The following is a 5156-nucleotide window of genomic DNA, read 5'->3' as shown; positions in this document are numbered from 1 at the left end:
CCCAAAAAATTAAATATGTTGGGATTGTTTGCATTTATAAGAAATTTTTTGAAAATAATATTAAGATAATGTTCAATAAAGCTGCGGCCAGTGTGTTTGCCCAAACAGTAATTTCAGTGTCATTCTTTGAAGTGGATGAGAAAAATAAATAAATAAATAAAGAGAAACGCTAAAGTATGAGTCCCAATGTTAAAGCTTCACTGTGTAGGTTAGATTGTAGAGATGTAGATTGGTTAGCATATGTTCTGTTTGTTATGTAGTTTACCTTTTAAAAAAGTTATTAAATTCTAAATAGATTTAACATATATTAACCAATGAAATGAAACAAACAGCACAGTTGCAAAAAAAAAAAAAAAATAAAAATAAAAATCTGGATAAAAAGTCCATAAATGAAGTAAATATTTTTTACATACACATTTGTCATTCCATTGACGGGGATTCAATAAATCTGCAGCCTTTATTCTTATCTACTTACCAATGGCATGCAGTGAGGGCTTTCAGGGGATTCAATGAATCCCCAGCTCAACAGCCCTGCTTTTTATTTTTTTGCTTGATGCAGTTTGATTTGTTGAATAGGTAGTTTGCATCAAACTGTCAAACTGCATGAAACAAAAAGTAAACGAACAAAAAAGCAAGCACAAAAAGCAGAGTTCTTGGGCTAGGGATTCTCTGAACCCCCTGAAAGCACTGATCTGAATTTGATTGGCTGAGCATCATCTGCTGTTGCCTGCTCAACCAATCAAATTCAGAGCAATGCCCTCAGGGCCTTTAGGGTGTAGGGCGAATTCCCTGACCGCATGCCACTGCTACTTACATAACTGAGTCCAGGTGCTTGATTGAAAATATGGGTGTGTGCCATATAAAAGGCTTGAATGGGCCATTAGCTGTACTTGTTATGTGTTCACATAAAAATTTGTCAAGCTGGTTGATTAGCCATCTTCAAATCATTTATATAATTTCAATCAAACTGATACTATTGTAGTAGATAAGGGTTAGATCCAACAGTTAATCAATGACACTGTACTCATTTAAACAAATTGCAGGTGTTCAATTAACAGCTGAAAATCACTGCTTCTGGAATTTTTCTTGAATATAAAATTGTAATCCAATTTATACTGTCAATTGTAGTGTTTATTTTATGAAGGCTCATGCAAAAATTCCAAATCTCTTAGATGACATAATTAAATTCATTAGGGTGCCATTGTTAATATCACAGTCGATGCTGGACAGGCAGAAATCTTAAATTATAGGCACCTCGGATGGAAAGTTCTTAACTTAGGAAACATATTCTAAGCATAAGCATCCTAATTATAAACATTAGATGACTTATAATTATATCTAAGAAGGGCATCTTCTAGATCAATGGCATACCTAGCATATGTGACAGCCGGGGCCCATCATTTTTTGATACCCCCATCTGTATAAAAAACATAATTTTTAGTAACAATCCACACATCACACATGAGTACCTAGGAAAAGGCAGCATCTTACATACTGCAGTGAGCAGTACAACATTAATACACCCATTGTAAAACTAAACAAGCCAGACTAGAACAGATCAATCCTGCAGTCAATCCTAACAGAAAACCATGTCTTTCGAACACACAGAACACACCTTCGCCTAGTATGGAATATGTAATCACAAACTAACCGCTCCCCCTTTTACAAAACTGTAGTGTGTTTTTTAGCCATGGTGGTAACAGCTCTGACGCTCATAGAATTTTGAGCATCAGAGCTGCTACCACCATGGCTGGTGCTAAAAAATGCTCCACAGTTTTATATAAGGGGGGGGGGGATAAAATAGAAGTACATAGATAAAGGTTAAATTGAACCAGCAAGAAGCTGGACTCTGCATATAATGCAACACCAAAGAACCAGTGACACATGTCTTCTAAAGCAATAAATAAATAAATAGAAAATTTTTTTTCTACCTTTGTCTTCTCTGGTTTCTGCTTTCCTCATCTTCTTGTTACTCTCTTCCTTCTATCCACTGCCTACCATCTCTCTGCCCCTATATGGCATCATCTCTCCTTCTATGTCCCTTCCTGAAACTGTATGCCTCCCCCTTCCATCTCTCCTTTCACCCCATTGATCTGGCATCTCTCTCCTCTCCTTCCCTCTCCTCTGCAATCCCTTTCCCTTTTCCCCCTCATTTTCCTTTTCAATTTATTTTCTGCATCTGTCTAGATTACATTCTTATTACCCTCTCATCAATTTCCTTTTTTACTGTCTACCTACAGCTTGCCACCTCTTTCCCTCACCCCCTCCAGTATTTCACTAACTCAATCCTTTTCCCCCACCATGCGCCCTCCTTTTATTTATCCCCTCCTTCCATCATGTGCCCTCTTTCTCTACCCCTTCCATCTAGTACCTTCTCCTCTCTCTGTCCACTTCCATCCAGCGTCTGCTCCCCTCTTTCCTTCCCATTTCTTTCCTGCATCTGCTCCCTTATCTCTCCCATCCGCACTTCTATCCAGCATAGGCTCCCCCTCTACCCTCCCCACTGCCATCCAATGTCTGCCCTTTCTCTCTCCATCCACCCCTCTTCATTCAGCATCTACCCCCTTTATTTCCCTCCAATCCAATTCCATCCAGTATCCTTCCCACTTATGTCTTCCATCAGCACCACCCTTCCATACCACCCTGCCCCCTTTCTCTCCCTCCGGTTGACAGGCCTGCATGTCTTTTATTCATTTTTTTAAATGGGGCAGATATTTTGCATGTGTAACACATGCAAAATATCTGTGCCATGGAAAAAAGATGAATAAAAAAGTCAGGCAGGCCTGTCAAAAAACCAGCAGACCTGTCAGTAACACAGTTACTGACAGGTCTGCAGCAGTCGGGTTTTAGGATAGTGAAACCCGATTCAAAATAGCCAAGCAATTGTTAGTGAATCAATCGCTTGACTATTTTGCATGGGGTTTTACTAATTTGCATGGGTTGGATAAGATCGGAAAGGAAATTGATTGGGCAGCAGTTTAGTGAATCGGGTTGAGGTCGGAGAACGATCGCAAAACCAGTACAGGATTACAAAACGTCATTCCAGGATCGGTAGGCTTAGTGAATCTAGCCCTTAGTCAATTATCATGAACACTTATCTTAGTAAATGGTTGCCTTTCTTCATCCATTCACAAATACAAATTCACTTAGACATCCAAAACCTTCTAAATCCCGACAAGGAATCCCTGTTTTGCTTCTTCTGCATCAGGGGAAAGCTCCTGTAAAGCAGACAACACTGGAAAAAATGGTGGAAATGAAACAGGGATTCCCTAACAGGGTTTAGAAGGTTTTGGAGATCCAAGAAAATTTGTATTTGTGGATGGATGAAGAAAGGCGACCATTTACTAAGATATGTCTGTCTAATGTGCAGGCTCAAACAGGGTTATCACCAAATTTTTCATACTTATTCTCCCAACATATTTCTTAGACCATCCATTTTCCCATCTGGGCTTCTCTGCCTTAATCTGGAGCTGGTGTTATAACTTCTTTCCCTCTGCTCTATTTCCCCAGCTATATACTTTTTACTTTAAGGATTAAGGATGACCAAGGATCTCTGATTTTTCTGCTTCACAGCCTTCCTTTTATCAAAATCAGTGAAGTCTGGGGAACATGCAATGGACACAGACAAAATTACAGGTATCAATTTTAATGTAAAGAAAAGGTTAACAAAAAGAGTCAAGCAATCTTACATATTTAATTTTTCATTTTGATATAATTTATATTTGTATATCTTTTTATCCCCTGCAGGTATCACATGTTAGGCACACCACATTTATTTTTTAAAATACTTTTAAATATATATTAGAAATGCTAAATATCAAGGATGCTGTGAACGGCTTATATTTTTGTTTCCCTTATGGCACTCATTTTCAATAAACGGCACAGAACAGGAGATGTAGATAAGGTTGAAGATTGTGTGTTGTGCTCAGCTTATTCCTTCATGAAGCAGAGCAAAGGTTTCAGTAGGGAATGAGGGATGTTGAGCACCGATAAGCTTGTCAGAAACAGAGCAGGCAATTCAAGCCCACAGTACAAGCCCATAGGATACTGTCCGCAGACATATGGAATACAAAAAAATGGGACAAAAAAGTCACCTTTCTTTACAAAAAGGGAGAAAAGACCTCAGTGTCTAATAGGGGCTCTTTAAGCTTCCCATATAGACAGGCTAGTTTTAAACAGAATTTAATCCTAGCAGACACATCCTTGGTCAGAAAAACTCCCAATTAGTAAGTGAACCTCTATTCTAATTTTCTAATAGTTTTATATATTTTCTTATAGTTTTATATATTTTTTAAAACTTTTCTTCAAACAACAATTGTCAAAAATAGAAGTCACTTATCTGAGCACTTCGATATTCAGGTGTAGTCCTGGAGTAAAGCAAGCAGGAAAAACTGCTCTATGGAAAAAGCTATCAGTCAAAACATTCTTCCAAAATATCCAACAGGGGCCCCTGTTTCGCAACAAAATGCTTCGTCAGGGATTTGCTGTAAAACATGAAAGACACATTGTAGAAAGTTTTCAAAAAACTTAAGAAAACAAGCAGAAAAAGGATAGCTATACCCACAGCGATCACACACCCGCTTCCACTCCTGTCATAAAAATGGCCCCTCAGCTTTCTCCTTAAATAGGCACCTCCCAGTGACACCACGTCAAAATGTGATGACATCATCTTTATGCAAATCATGCAAAAAACGTGGTGACATCATATTACTGCAATTCTTATTGTTCTCATTGCAGACTATCAAAACCAGGCTTTCCAATCCACCCCACTATTCAAACCCATAGGGGTAAAAGTTTGCAAAGAAAATATCCAGCGTTGTTCCCTTTTCAATAAAACTTGTTTAAAATCACCACCCCGTGCAGACGGTGACACTCTCTCCAAAACCCAGCAGCGCAAATCTTCAAAAACATGTTTACAGTCCATACAGTGCTGTACCATGGGAGCCTCAAGCCTTTCTCGTGCAAGGCACGAGCGATGTTCAATAAGGCGTGTTTTCAAAGCCCTTGAAGTCTGACCCACATACAATTGCTGACACGGGCACTTGATAATATATATAACTCCACTAGTGGCACAATCAGAGAAGTGATGTAGATAATACACTTTACGATCTGCTGGATTCACAAAGGATGTGCACACCTCCATAATATCACATACA

This window comes from Geotrypetes seraphini, chromosome 2, assembly GCF_902459505.1.
Source record: "Geotrypetes seraphini chromosome 2, aGeoSer1.1, whole genome shotgun sequence".
Classification (NCBI taxonomy): Eukaryota; Metazoa; Chordata; class Amphibia; order Gymnophiona; family Dermophiidae; genus Geotrypetes; species Geotrypetes seraphini.
Note: the sequence above shows the minus strand (reverse complement) of the source record.